Source organism: Xenopus laevis, chromosome 5L, assembly GCF_017654675.1.
Source record: "Xenopus laevis strain J_2021 chromosome 5L, Xenopus_laevis_v10.1, whole genome shotgun sequence".
In the NCBI taxonomy this organism is placed as follows: domain Eukaryota; kingdom Metazoa; phylum Chordata; class Amphibia; order Anura; family Pipidae; genus Xenopus; species Xenopus laevis.
The window spans coordinates 169,334,547-169,350,896 of NC_054379.1; the positions used below are offsets into that span (position 1 = coordinate 169,334,547).

General features: G+C 43.0%; 1 protein-coding gene across 4 annotated transcripts in view; it reads left to right on the forward strand.

Annotated features, from left to right (window-relative positions):
* Positions 1-309: 309 nt before the first annotated feature.
* The window catches only part of dtnb.L (dystrobrevin beta L homeolog), a 91,337-nt gene continuing 75,296 nt past the window's right edge, over positions 310-16,350 (forward strand). For 2 of the 4 annotated variants that reach the window (XM_018262181.2, XM_018262183.2), the window contains exon 1: positions 310-444. The gene's annotated coding sequence lies outside the window, so the exon portion shown is untranslated. The remainder of the gene's footprint in view (positions 445-16,350) is intronic. The other 2 variants (XM_018262179.2, XM_018262182.2) reach the window with 1 other exon arrangement.

Below are 16,350 nucleotides of genomic sequence, written 5' to 3' on the forward strand. Positions count from 1 at the left end.
GTACAGAGAGGATTGGGCCCTGGCTTATTGTTTGGCTCCTCCATGTTTCTTGTCAGTGTGTTATTAATCAATAATAATAATAATAATAATAATAAGATGTATGCTGAGCAGAGGAAAGTTTGCACCTCAGTAAGAGAAGTAGGAGGAGCAGAGCAGGGCTCTGAGGAGATAGTGACAGTGATAATGACATCATTATATAGATCACTAAGGGGCATTGTGGTGCCAGTGACATCACTTGTATAGGCAATGAGAAGCAGCGGGTACCAGTAACAAAGATGGCGGATTAGGAGTGAGAGGAAGGAGTGCGCCGGGGCTAGGGGCGCGTGGGTGGAAGTGAGTGTACGCGCGCCAGGGAACGCGCTGCTGAGGCTTTTAGGAAGGAGGGAGCGCGCACGGGAGAGAGAAAGAAAGCGGCTAACGGGACCGGAGAGACAGAGAGAAGAGGTGAGACTCCCTCCGGGGAGGCAGGTTATTTGTAGCGGGAAAAGCCCGACTTGTGTATCGCGCGTGTGTGTGTGAGAGAGAGAGAGGGCACTGCGGTGTGACACAGATGTGATGTGTAGCTATGTACTGTGTGTGTGTGTGTGTGTGTGTGTGTGTGTGTGTATATATATATATATATGTGTGTGTGTGTGTGTGTGTATATATATATATATGTGTGTGTGTGTGTGTGTGTGTATATATATATATGTGTGTGTGTGTGTGTATATATATATATGTGTGTGTGTGTGTGTGTGTGTGTGTATATATATATGTGTGTGTGTGTGTGTATATATATATATATGTGTGTGTGTGTGTATTCCTGTGGGGGGAGGTACCAGGATAATGTGTGTAACACTGTGTTATATACTGTATATATATATATATGTGTGTTATTTCATGTCTCACACCTTGTGTGTGTGATGGGCTCTGTATATCTATCTATTTATCTATGTGTGTGTGTGTATATATGTGTGTGTGTGGTGCCCGGGGCCAGTGTGTAGGTGCCAGTCAGTGTGGATATATATATATATATATAATACACAAAATCCATGAATATCCTGTAAATTATATCCTTATAAACGGTGAGTTCTGATGTCATCAGTTATAAACGGTGAGTTCTGATGTCATCAGTTATAAACGGTGAGTAGTGATGTCATTTCTGTCACATGACTCACTAAAACTTGTGTATTATAATAAATAAAGTTCCCCCAGTTGTAAAATATGAGGATATTAGAAGTTACCTCGGAGTTCCATGACCTGTATAAAAACACTCGGCCTTCGGCCTCGTACTTTTATATGGTCATGAAACTCCTCGGTAACTTATAATATCCTTATATTTTACAAGAGGGGCTACTTTATTCACTATATATACATAGTAATACACATGAATATCCTGTAAATTATATCCTTATAAACGGTGAGTAGTGATGTCATCAGTTATAAACGGTGAGTTCTGATGTCATTTCTGTCACATGACTCACTGAAACTTGTGTATTATAATAAATAAAGTTCCCCCTGTTGTAAAATATGAGGATATTAGAAGTCACCTAGGAATTACATGTCCTGTATAACTCGTGTTTTTATATCATCATGGAACTCCTCTGTGACTTATATCCTTATATTTTACAATATTCACTATATACAGTGTGTGTGTGTGTGTGTGTGTGTGTGTGTGACACTGGCCCTGCTGTGCAGTGTATGTGTATGTGACAGTTAATGTGTGTGTAACAGCTGGGCCTGGTTACTTACTGTGGGCTACTTACTGTACACGACTTACTGTGCGCTACTTACTGTACTTACTGTGCGCTACTTACTGTGCGCTACTTACTGTGCGCTACTTACTGTGCGCTACTTACTGTGCATGACTTACTGTGCATGACTTACTGTGCGCTACTTACTGTGCATGACTTACTGTGCGCTACTTACTGTACTTACTGTGCGCTACTTACTGTGCGCTACTTACTGTGCGTTACTTACTGTGCGCTACTTACTGTGCGCTACTTACTGTGCATGACTTACTGTGCGCTACTTACTGTGCGCTACTTACTGTGCGTTACTGTGCGTTACTGTGCGCTGCTACTTACTGTACATGACTTACTGTGCGCTACTTACTGTGCGTTACTTACTGTACTTACTGTGCGCTACTTACTGTACTTACTGTGCGCTACTTACTGTGCGCTACTTACTGTGCGCTACTTACTGTGCGCTACTTACTGTGCGCTACGTACTGTGCGTTACTGTGCGCTGCTACTTACTGTACATGACTTACTGTACATGACTTACTGTGCGCTACTTACTGTACTTACTGTGCGCTACTTACTGTACTTACTGTGCGCTACTTACTGTACTTACTGTGCGTTACTTACTGTGCGCTACTTACTGTGCGTTACTTACTGTGCGCTACTTACTGTGCGCTACTTACTGTGCGCTACTTACTGTGCGCTACTTACTGTGCGCTACTTACTGTGCGTTACTTACTGTGTGTTACTTACTGTGTGTTACTTACTGTGCGCTACGTACTGTGCGTTACTTACTGTGCGTTACTTACTGTGCGTTACTTACTGTGCGCTACTTACTGTGCGCTACTTACTGTGCGCTACTTACTGTGCGTTACTTACTGTGCGCTACGTACTGTGCGTTACTGTGCGCTGCTACTTACTGTACATGACTTACTGTACATGACTTACTGTGCGCTACTTACTGTACTTACTGTGCGCTACTTACTGTACTTACTGTGCGCTACTTACTGTACTTACTGTGCGCTACTTACTGTGCGCTACTTACTGTGCGCTACTTACTGTGCGTTACTTACTGTGCGCTACTTACTGTGCGTGACTTACTGTGCGCTACTTACTGTGCATGACTTACTGTGCGCTACTTACTGTTCGTTACTGTGCGTTACTGTGCGCTGCTACTTACTGTACATGACTTACTGTGCGCTACTTACTGTGCGTTACTTACTGTGCGTTACTGTGCATTACTTACTGTACATGACTTACTGTGCGTTACTTACTGCGCGCTACTTACTGTACATGACTTACTGTGCATTACTGTGCGCTGCTACTTACTGTGCGTTACTTACTGTGCGCTACTTACTGTGCGTTACTTACTGTGCGCTACTTACTGTACATGATTTACTGTGCGCTACTTACTGTGCGCTACTTACTGTGCATGACTTACTGTGCGCTACTTACTGTGCGTTACTTACTGTGCGCTACTATAAATTGACGCTATCTTTACTGTCGTTACTTACTGTGGCGTTAACTTACTGTGCGCGTTATTTGTTGGGGCGTTACTTACTGTGCGTATACTTACTGTGCGCTTATTACTATTGCGTTACTTCTGGTGCGCTACTTATGGCGATACTTACTGTGCGTACTTTCTGTGCGCTACTTACTGTACTCTGTGGCTACTATATGTGCGTACTACTAGTGGCGTTCTTGTGCGCTATTACTGTGCGCTACGTATGTTGCAGTTATTATGTGCGTACTTATGTACTGATTGTACTGGTTGCGTTACTGTGCGCTATTTACTGTACATGATTAACTGTGCGTTTACTGTGCGCTGCATCTGTACACATGACTTACGGTGACGTTATACTCTTGTACTGTGGGGCTACTTACTGGGTTAGTGCGCTACTATACTGTACATGAAACTTTACTTGCGTTACTTACTGTGCGTTACTTATGTGCGCTACTGATACTGTGCGTACTTATGGGGTTATTATGGTGGCATTATTGACTGTACATGACTTATTGCGCTATGTCTGTGCGCTACTTATGTGCCGTTACTTATTGTGCGTTACTTTGGTCGCTACTTTATGTGCGCTATTAACTGTGCGTACTATACTGTGCATTGACTTAACTGTGTGCTACTTTATGTGCATGACTTACTTGTGGTACTTAATGTGCATAGACTTACTGTAGGAGTTACTTACATGTGTTACTGCTTACTGTGCGCACTTTGACTGTGCGCTACTTAACTAGTGGCGTATACTTCTGTGCATGCTTATTGGTGCGTTTACTCTTATTGTGCGTTATTTTATTGTGCGTTACTGTGCGCTACTTAACTTGGCTACTATTACTGTGCGTTACTTATGTGGCATATTAATAGTGCGTTACTTACTGGTGCGTACTTACTGTGCGCTACTTACTGTGCGCTAATTACTGTCTTACTGGTGCGCTTAACTCTATGTAATACTGTGCAGGGCTACTTATTGCGATTTATCTGTGCGTTACTTACTGTGCGTTATTACTGTGCGCTACTTCCTAAAGTGCGCTACGTAACTGTGCAGTTAACTTACTGTGCGCCTATACTGTAAATGACTTATGTTCGTTACTTGACGTGCGCATACCTTAACTGGGAATGATACTGTGCGTTCTGTGCGCTGCTACTTAAGATACATGAAATTACTGGTGGTTATCTACTGTACATGTTTACTTGTGGCTACTTACTGTGGCTCCTTACTGTGCGTTACTTACTGTGCATACTTACTGTACAATGACTTCTGTGTGCGTTATGTGCGCTGCTACTTCTGTCATGACTTACTGTACATGACTTACTGTACATGACTTACTGTGCGTTACTGTGGCTGCTACTGATACTGTAAATGCTTACTGTAACGACTATATACGTGCATGACTGTACTGTGGCGTACTTAACTGTGGCGCTCTTATGTGCGTTTACTTATAGTGGCGTTACTGGTTGCGCTTACTTCTGTGCGCTATTACTGTGCATGACTTACTGTTTTTTGGCAGCTAAGCTATACATGTGCATAGAATTACTGTGCGTTTTTACTTACTATCGTTACTATACTGGTGCGCTACTTTTCTGTGGCTACTTACTGTGTCGCTACTGACTTGTGGCGCTACTTACTGTGCGCTACTATATGTGCGTTACTTATGTGCGTTACTACTGTGGCGTTACTTACTGTGCGTGACTTATTCGTTATATATTGTAGCGCGTAACTTATTGTGCGTTATTCTACTGTTGGCGTTATTTTATATGTGCGTTAACGGTGCGCTACTTATTGTGGCTATTACTAGGTTGCGTTCTTACTGTTGCATGAACTTTACTGTGCGTTACATTTACTGTTGCGCTACTTTTATGTGCATATTACCATGGTGCGCTCTTTGTGCGTATAATACTGTGCGCTACTGCTTACTTTGTCGTTTCTTACTGATGATGATTACTCGGAAGAGATTGCGCTACTTACTGTGCGTTCTATACTGTGAGCGTTTTACTGTGCGCTACTTACTGTGCAGACTTACTGGGTGCGTTACTTACTGTGGCTACTTTACTGTGGCGTTACTTACTGGCGTAGGCTTAAATTAAGGTATCAGATTATAGAGGGAGTGGGATGCAGAGAGAGGTATATAGAGACAAGTGGATGTTAGAGAGATAGGTTCAAGGTTAGAGAGGAGATAGGTATAGCAAACATTGAAGGAGATGATAGGGCGCGATCTTTACTTCGCGCATATTTCCTGTGCGTATCTTTACTGTGCGTTTCTTCTGTGCGCATAACTTACTGGTGCGACCTGTTACTGTGCGCTTAATGTACTGCGGTACTTACTGCGCGCTATTATGCGCGTTACTCTGGCGATAGATGGAGTAAAACATGATATAACATATGATAAGACTGTGCGGTTTTACTTAATGTGCGTTATTACTGTGGCGCTAACTGTATCTGTATCAGCCCAGCACCTGTGTAATGGGCGCTATTGTCGATAATATCGGTCTAATCACGAAGGAGTGACTGTGTATCGTCGTACTGGGAGTATCTGTCTACCAAGTCGTGTTATGCGGCTAACTGTAGTACTTGTAATCAAGCAGCGTATCTTAATGCACGTTTCTGTTTATGTAATCAGCCGATTGTGGTATGGCTACTGTATAATATGATAGCAGACTGTGTATGGCGCTACTGGATTAGTACGCCAGACTGTGTATCTACACTGTTTGTATCAGCCAGACTGTGGGTCTGCGTACACTGTGTATTCTGTATCAGCTGTGTAGTATGCGCTAAAGACTGTTAATGTATAGCCAGACGTGTGTATGCGCTCTGTTATGTATAGCCAGACTGTGTTTGGCGCTGACTGTTATATGTATCAGCTGTAAACTGTGTAATGCCGCTAATCTGTCATATTATCAGCTGGAGAGCTGTGTAGCGCTACTAAGTATCGTGGGGTAGAAGGGAGAAATTCAGAACAGCCCGGTAAAAACCCTGATGTATGCGCCTACTGTATTGTCATCAGCTGTTCTCGTCTATGCGCTACTGTATTGTATCAGCCAGACTTTGTATGACGCTACTGTATCTGTAATAGCCGTGTGTAGCTACGTATTGTATCAGCCGGATCTGATGCGCTACTTGTATCTGTATCAGCAAGGACTGTGATGCGCAATGTATATGTATAGCTGTACGGTGTATTGCCTACTGTATTGTATCAGCCAGACAGTGTAAGTGCGCTACTGTATCTGTATCAGCAGGACTCTATATACACTTTGTTCTGATCAGCCGATTGTGTATGCTATATCTGTATATGTTTTCAGCAGCACGATGTTATGAACGCTAAGCTAGTATATGTATCAGCCGACTGTGTATGCGCTATACGTATCTGTTATCAGCAAGACTGTTTTGATGGTACTGTACTGTAATTCGAGCGTGTTGTGTAGTTGCGCTACTGTATATGTATCAGCCAGACTGGTGGTATGCGTACTGTATAATGTTCGCGCGTGTGCTATGGCGCTACTTACTGTATATGTATAAGCTGTAACTGTTGTCATGCAGCGTAACGTATGTATATGTATCAGCTGGACTGTGTATGCGCTTACTTGTATTGTATCGCGGACTGTGTATGACGCTATGTATCTGTATCACCTGTTTTCTGTCCTATGCGCTACTGTAGTCTGTATGACACAATTTGTTAATGCGCTAACTATGGAGATATATGTATCAAGCCGGAATGTGTTGCGCTCCTAGGTAAATTGTATCAGCCGGACTCTGTATGCGTACTAGTATTGTATCAGCAGGACTGTGTAGGTACTGATATATGTTCAGCGTACTAGTGTTTACATATCGCGCTACTGTTCTGTATCAGCCGAGTGGATGTTGGTGCGCTAACTGGTATCTGTATTAGCTGTCCTTGTATGCGCACTGGTATCTGTTCCGCTGTCTGTGTTCGCGCTATGTATCTGTATAGCTCAGCTGCTGTATGCGCTATGTAGTCGTATCAGCTGTACTGTGTAGGCGCTATCTGTATTGTTATCAGCCGGACTGTGTATGTCGCTATGTTTGTTCAGCGGAAACTGTGTATGCGCTACCTGGGTTATCTGTTATCAGCTGTACTGTGTATGCGCTATGGTTTGTATAGCTCAGACTGTGTATGCGCTAATGTATCTGTATAGACTGCTGTGTAATGCGCAAAACTGATATCTGTAATCAGACAAGACGTGTAAATGCGCTAACTGTAAATCTGTATCAGCATGTACTGTTATGCGACTACTGTATTCTGTATAGCCAGAACTGTGTTTACGCTAAACTGTATGCTGTATCAGCCGGACTGTGTTATGCGACTGTATCTGTATCAGCCTGTCTACTAGTGATATAGTGCGCTACTGTTATCTGTATTCAAGCAGAACATGTGTATGCGCTAATGTGTATCTGTATCAGCTCGTACTGTGAATGCGCTAACCAGTATCCTGTATCAGCAGGACTGTGTATGATGCAGAGAGAGTATTGTGATCCAGTCCCGGACTCTGTAATGCGATACTGAGTAGTCTGTTCAGCAGTGTGTATGCGACTACTGATTGTTATTCAGCTGTACTGTGGTATGGCTACTTGTTCTGTATCAGCGATGTGTAATAGCGCTACTGTATATGTATCAGCAGGACTATACCTGCGCTTCTGTTTCTGTATCAGCCCGGATTGTGTAAATGCGCTACTTCGTATTGTTCAGCTGTACTTGGTGGTATCAGCGCTAACTCTGGTAGTATGTGTAATCAGCCGGACTAGATATTCTGCGCTACTGATGTATTGTATCCAGCACAGACTGGTGTATGTGCTACTGGTATTTGTATCAGCCGATGTAGTTGCGCTAGACTTGTATCTGTTCAGCTGTTGTTGTTGCGCTACTGTAAATATTTAATCAAGCGATGTGTATGGATTAGCTGTATTGTAATCAGCTGTACTGTGTATCGCTTACTGTATATGTATCGAGCTATGTACTGTTGTATGCGGCTCTGTATCTGTATCAGCCGTGATGTGTGATGAGAAAGATTAGGGACTGGAGAGTTCTCTGTAGTCATGGGTTACGGCTGTCATACATATCGCTACTGTATGTCTGTTATCAGACCGGACTGTGATAGCGTACTTGTATCTGTATCAAGCTCGTACTGTGTATGGCGTACTAGTAGGGTATGTCTGAGGATAATGCGACGCCTGTACTGTGATAGGCGTACTACATTGAGTAGGATAGAAAGTAAGAGAGGAGTAATCAGGGATTTCTAGGTACAGTGAGTATATAGATAAGATGAGTTGTGTAAGAACGAAATAATTTGTATTAGGGTCTACATGTGTATAGATATCTATAGGAGACAAGTGCGGCATCAGAATCGACTGTATCTGTTATCAGCCCGGGACTGGGTGTATGCGCTATGTATCTGTATCGCCGGACTGTGTATGCGCTAATACTGTTTGTAAATACTGTACTGTGTATGCGCTACTGTATCTGTAATAGCTGGACTGTGTAATGCGCTTACAGCGTATTGTATAGCAGACTGGTTGTATGCGCAACTGTATTGTATCAGCAGGGATGTGTATGCGCTTACTGATCTGTAATCAGCAGGACTGTGTATGCGCTACCTGTAATCTGTATCAAGCTGGACTGTGTATGCGCTACTGTATCTGTATCGCCGGACTGTGTATGCGCTACTGTATATGTATAGCCGGACTGTGTAAGCGCTACTGTTGTATCACCGGACTGTGTTTGCCTATCTTGTATATGTTCAGCCGACTGTGGTTGGCGCTTCTGTATCAGCTCGGAACTGTGTATGGCGCTACTGTATCTGTTAGCGGACTGTGTATGCGCTATGTACTGTATCAGCCAGACTGTGAGTAATTGCGCTACTGTTATGTTATACGGACTGTGTTTGGCTATGTTCTATCTGTATCAGCCGACTGTGTATGCGCTACTGTAATGTATCAGCGGACTGTTGTATGGCTAGCTGTATCTGTATCAGCAGGACTGTGTATGCGCTACTGTATCTGTATCGCAGGCTGTGTATGCGCTACTGTATTGTATCGCAGGACTGTGTTGCGCTATACTGTAATCTGTTATCACAGGACTGTGTATGCGCTAACTGTAATCTGTAAGGTATCAGCCGGACTGTGTAATGCGCTACTGTTATGTATCAGCCGGACTGTGGTATGCGCTACTGTATCTGTATCAGCCTGTGGGGAGGGGGGACTGTGTTATTGCGCTACTGTATCTGTATCAGCCGGACTGTGTTTGACGCTACTGTATCTGTATCAGCCGGAACTGTGTATGCGCTACTGTATCTGTATCCAGCCGGCTAGTGATGCCGCTACTGTATCTGTATCAGCTGTACTGTGTATGCGCTACTGTATCTGTATCAGCCAGACTGTGTATGCGCTACTGTATCTGTATCAGCTGTACTGTGTATGCGCTACTGTATCTGTATCAGCCAGACTGTGTATGCGCTACTGTATCTGAATGAGCCGGACTCTGTATGCGCTACTGTATCTGTATCAGCCAGACTGTGTATGCGCTACTGTATATGTATCAGCCGTACTGTGTGTTCTTTCCCATGCCTGTGCAGTGTTGAGAGGATTCTTTAAAGTTACTGCATTGCAGTTGGTACAAAACCCTTTGATAAATATCCCAAACCCAGATGTCAGGAGTTGAGTTGCAGTTGGGTTGCATATAGGACACCTCAGTGACGGAGCCGCTGCCCCTCTCATAAGGTAGTCCTGTTGTGTGGCACTATTCTGCTGTGCATGCTGGGGGTAAGAAGGCAGTGAGATCTCTAGCTAGTAATTGTGATTTTAGCTCTTCATTTTTATCTGGTCTTTTTCCATAAGATCTGTGTTGGATTTGAGAAGTGTTTGAAGCAACCCAGTATTGTAGCCCCAGCTTTGTGTTGCACCTTTATAGCTGCTGACACCTGCAGTGTCTCTTGTGGGTGCTGTGGGCAGGCCAGGACTGGCAATCTGTGGGTTCTGGCAAATGCCAGAGGGGCTGCCATAGAAAGTCACTCTTTAGTGGGCTTGTCGGAGCTCATTGGGCCTCTATGTACTTGTAATGCCTGGACCTATTTTGACTCCCAGTCTAGACCTGTGTGGGTGCCCTCTGTTTCTAAAGGTGACTTTGTTATGAGAATGTGTATAGTGCAAGTGTGAGTTTGGGATGGTATCACTTGCACACTCATACTGACACACACTCACACACACTCATACTGACACACACACACACACACTCATACTGACACACACACACTCATACTGACACACACACACACTCATACTGACACACACACACACACTCATACTGACACACACACACACACTCATACTGACACACACACACACACACTCATACACACACACACACACACACACACACACACTCATACTGACACACACTCATACTGACACACACACACTCATACTGACACACACACACACACTCATACTGACACACACACACACTCATACTGACACACACACACACACACTCATACTGACACACACACACACACACTCATACTGACACACACACACACACACACACACACTCATACTGACACACACACACACTCATACTGACACACACACTCATACTGACACACACACACACACACACACTCATACTGACACATACACACACACACTCTCATACTGACACACACACACACACACACACACTCATACTGACACACACACACACACACACACTCATACTGACACACACACACACACACACACACACATACTGACACACACACTCATACAGACACAAACACACACACACTCATACAGACACACACTCATACTGGCACACGCACACACACTCATACAGACACACACTCATACTGACACACACACATACATACATACACACACACACACACACACTCATACTGGCACACACACACACACACACACATACAGACACACACTCATACTGACACACACACATACAGACACACACTCATACTGACACACACATATACACATACACACACACACTCTCATACTGACACACACACACACACACTCATACTGACACACACACACACACACTCATACTGACACACACACACACACACACACTCATACTGACACACACACACACACACTCATACAGACACAAACACACACTCATACAGACACACACTCATACTGGCACACGCACACACACACTCATACTGACACACACACACACACTCACACACTCATACAGACACAAACACACACACTCATACAGACACACACTCATACTGGCACACGCACACACACACACACACACACTCATACAGACACACACTCATACTGACATACACACACACACACACTCATACTGGCACACACACACTCATACAGACACACACTCATACTGACACACACACTCATACTGACACACACACACACTCTCATACTGACAAACACACACACACTTGTGCTCACTGTCATTCCCAGGAGCAGATACAGAGATGGCAGTTAGTGTCTGGAGGGCTCGGCAGCCTGGTGGTCTCATAGCTGTAGTCAGTTCAGACACAGGTAGAACAAAAGATTTAAGGATTACAGAAAGTCAAAATGAAGACCAAGTTTAAAGTGACTTATAATAGAATAGTTTTATGCTTTGCTGAAAGGTGAGTGTCCCCTTTAGGGTGATGTAGGCGGCTGTGCGGTAGGGTGACCCCATACATTTGGAGGATGCCCAGTAAATGGATAGATTTAGATTGTCATCAGTGCGAGTGGCCGGAACGGGTTTATTTCCATATTTCATCCTGCTGTGATGCTGCTCTCACACATTCTCCTTCCTCCGGATACACAGGAATAATACAAATGAATAATGACCTGAGCTCATGAGCACAAATTCCACTGCCTCTTTGTATCCGTTTAATCACACTGTCCTGACAGCTATTGATTCCCAGCCCCGTGCAACCAAACTATGTTCACTCTTATATTTATTTCCTGCTAATCTTATAACTGGCTCCTTCCTTACTCACTGGATAGGGGGCACCGCTTGCAGGAACGGGCCAAATGCTGCCTTTTGTATTCTTACCATGAGAAGTGGCCAATAATACAACTTTATTTGCTGCAACATCCTAATGAAGCTGTAAGCCACATACTGTTCCACAGGACTTGATTATATGCTCCCAGAACCCCTCAGAGACCTCTAATATCCTTATCATTTACAGTAGGGGGTACATTATGCGGCAAGGTCAGATCACTGGGCAGTAATGATGAAGATGGTGCCATTCTGTAGTTTTCGTTACACTGGGAGAGTGAGCGTGTGATGGTTTGGCCGCCGGTGGGTAATATGCAGAGTATATTTACTAAGCTTACACAAATGTTCCCATTAGAAAGTAAATGCCATTTGGCCTGTATAATGGGGAAGCTGTTTCAACAGATGTAATTAAAGGTCAGACAAACATTTTATTATAAATATTGCACCAGCCGGGGCTCCCAATTGCATCATTTAATTCTGCTGTAAATGTGAGCGGAGACAGGCGGCAGTTTAAGTACAGAATCTTCCTGTTTATTGCCGTGTATGTTGTACAACTGCAACACTCTGCTGGGAGCTGATTCATAACAGGGTGCATATTATTTCAAGGGGAAGTAACTCTGAACGGGCACTTTATTGCTTATTATCCCAGGGTCCCAATTGGGTCTCCTAGTGGGTGCAAAGGGAAGATGACTGTGTTATTTACACACCTTACAGCTATTGGAATTATATCTCCCAGCATGCATCACCCCTAGTGGATGCTGGGAAGCGTAGTTTGTCACAGATTTAGAGCTGGTCCCCTTTCTAAGACACTGATGTAAATGTACTTTACATTCAGCCATATAGTGAGCACGGCTCTCTGTACTCACACTGTGCAAGCTGTGCTATTAGACAGAGAAACTATTATGGGATGTAAATGTGCAGCACTGTTGGGTGGAGATGCCTCTGACAGATTTAACTGGGGGAATAGATCGTAAGCTTATTTGAGACCCTGCAAACAAAGTTCTGAAGTGAAAAGGTATTACGAGATGACAGTATCCCTTTAAATCAGATTGCCTGCCAGACACCTGGGTGGGATTATGCCTAATTAAAGGGCCCAATCTTCCTATGTTTTTCTAGTGTGTGCCTGTTGGTACTTGTACTGATAGTATATACTGAGCAGAGGGAAACAGGGAGGCCACTAGTGTGTAACATAGGGGGAGAGCAGTCAGGCAGGAACACTCTCTTACATTAAAGATAAGGAACCCCCCACACTGACTTTACTCCAGCCCACTATATAATAATGTTCATTATCTACAGCACAAGCTCCAGAACTTCTGTAGACTTTTATACATTTACTGGTATCATGGTTTTGTAGTTCATAACTTTTTAGGAAACGAGAGAGGTGGGTAAGGCTTGAGTAAACCAAGGCCAAGTATAACCTCTTAGGAAATAAGAAGGATGGGAAAGGCTTGAGTAAGCCAAGGCCAAGTATAACCTATTGGCAAATGAGAAGGATGGGTAAGGTTTGAGTAAGCCAAGGCCAAGTATAACCACTTAGGAAATAAAAAGGATGGATAAGGCTTGAGTAAGCCAAGGTCAAATATAACCACTTAGGAAATAAAAAGGATGGGTAAGGCTTGAGTAAGCCAAGGCCAAGTATAACCACATAGGAAATAAAAAGGATGGGTAAGGCTTGAGTTAGACAATGCCAAGTATAACCTATTGGCAAATTAAAAGAATGGGTAAGGTTTGAGTAAGCCAAGGCCAAGTATAACCACTTAGGAAATAAAAAGGATGGGTAAGGCTTGAGTAAGCCAAGGCCAAGTAAAACCACATAGGAAAGAAAAAGGATGGGTAAGGCTTGAGTTAGACAATGCCAAGTATAACCTATTGGCAAATTAAAAGAATGGGTAAGGTTTGAGTAAGCCAAGGCCAAGTATAACCACTTAGGAAATAAAAAGGATGGGTAAGGCTTGAGTAAGCCAAGGCCAAGTAAAACCACATAGAAAATAAAAAGGATGGGTAAGGCTTGAGTAAGCCAATGCCAAGTATAACCTATTGGCAAATTAGAAGGATGGGTAAGGCTTGAGTAAGCCAATGCCAAGTATAACCTATTGGCAAATTAGAAGGATGGGTAAGGTTTGAGTAAGCCAAGGCCAAGTATAATCACTTAGGAAATAAGATGGATGAATAAGGCTTGAGTAAGCCAAGGTTAAGTATAACCACTTAGGAAATAAAAAGGATGGGTAAGGTTTGAGTAAGCCAATGCCAAGTATAACCACTTAGGAAATAAGAGGGATGGATGAGGCTCGAGTAAGCCAAGGCCAAGTATAACCTATTGGCAAATTGGAAGGATGGGTAAGGTTTGAGTAACCAAGGCCATGTATAACTACTTAGGAAGTAAAAAGGATGGGTAAGGCTTGAGTAAGCCAATGCCAAGTATAACCACTTCGGAAATAAGAGGGATGGATGAGGCTCGAGTAAGCCAAGGCCAAGTATAACCTATTGGCAAATTGGAAGGATGGGTAAGGTTTGAGTAACCAAGGCCATGTATAACTACTTAGGAAGTAAAAAGGATGGGTAAGGCTTGAGTAAGCCAATGCCAAGTATAACCACTTCGGAAATAAGAGGGATGGATGAGGCTCGAGTAAGCCAAGGCCAAGTATAACCTATTGGCAAATTGGAAGGATGGGTAAGGTTTGAGTAACCAAGGCCATGTATAACTACTTAGGAAGTAAAAAGGATGGGTAAGGCTAGAGTAAGCCAAGGCCAAGTATAACCACTTAGGAAATAAGAGGGATGGGTTAGACTTGAGTAAGCCAAGGCCAAGTATAACCTCTTGGGAAATGAGAGAGATGGAAAAAGGCTTGAGTATGTCAGGGGCAAGTGTAACCTCTTTGGAAATGAGAGAGATGTTTAGGCTTGAAAACACCAAGACCAAGTCTTAGGAAATGATGATTATGGGAGATTGTAATGAAGTTTTGCCATTTTACTGATAATCTCGGTTATAAAGCCAATAATATTATGATAATAAAAAATAACATATTAAAGACAACCATGAAGAACATTTCTCTGATCAACTTGTGGGTCTTGTGATATTGCCTTGTTTCTATCTCGCCTGTATTTATACCCCGGTGCAATGAAACCCTTGTGCAAACCCTGTTCACAGAGTGTGGTGTGTCCCTGTTTTGTGCCCATCATTTGGGTCTTTCTCTTTGACTTCAACTCAGGGTCATCTCTCTGTCTCATTAATGACAATATTTCATACATGGGAAACATGATTTCATAGTATCTATAGGTAATAAGTACATAGGATTGTGGTCCTCAATAGATATAACACATTAGAGCACAGCAGGAGCCGGATCAGAACCTGTAATTGTGAGCGTCTCATATCTGAGTGTCCAGAAGTGCCAACACGGATCTGTCAGTCCCGGGGAGAAGGATTTCAGTTAAGATAAGGGACGGGGAGAGAATTTACTGAATGTGAGAATTTCCCATCAGTGCGGCTGGAAGATTAAACTCCTTTTTATCTGATTTATTTGGGCCGTGCCATCTCGTATAGCTGCAGCTATTCATTTACCAGCTACAGCTGGAATGCTCTGGACCTGGGGTTTTCCAGATAATGGATCTTTCTGTAATTTGGAACTTAATAACTTGTCTACTAGAAAATCGTGTAAACATTAAATAAACCCAATTGGCTGGTTTTGCTTCCTAAAAGGATTTATTATATCTTAGTTGGGATCAAGTACAAGTTACTGTTTTATTATTACAGATTTTGGAGCTGTTATCCAAAATGCTCTGGACTTAGGTTTTTCCAGATAATGGATCTTTCCGTAATTTGGATCTTCATACCTAAAGTCTACTAGAAAATCCTGTAAACATGAAATAAACCCAATAGGCTGGTTTTGCCTCCAATAAGGATTAATTATATCTTAGTTGGGATCAAGTACAAGTTACTGTTTTATTATTACACAGAAAAAGGAAATCATTTTTAAAAATTTGGATTATTTCGCTAAAATGGAGTCTATGGGAGACAGACTCTGTAATTTGGAGCATTCTGAATAATGGATCCCATACCTGTGCTTCTACCCATGCCCTTAATAATGTCGTGTCACACCCCTCAATGTCTTCTTGTAAAGAG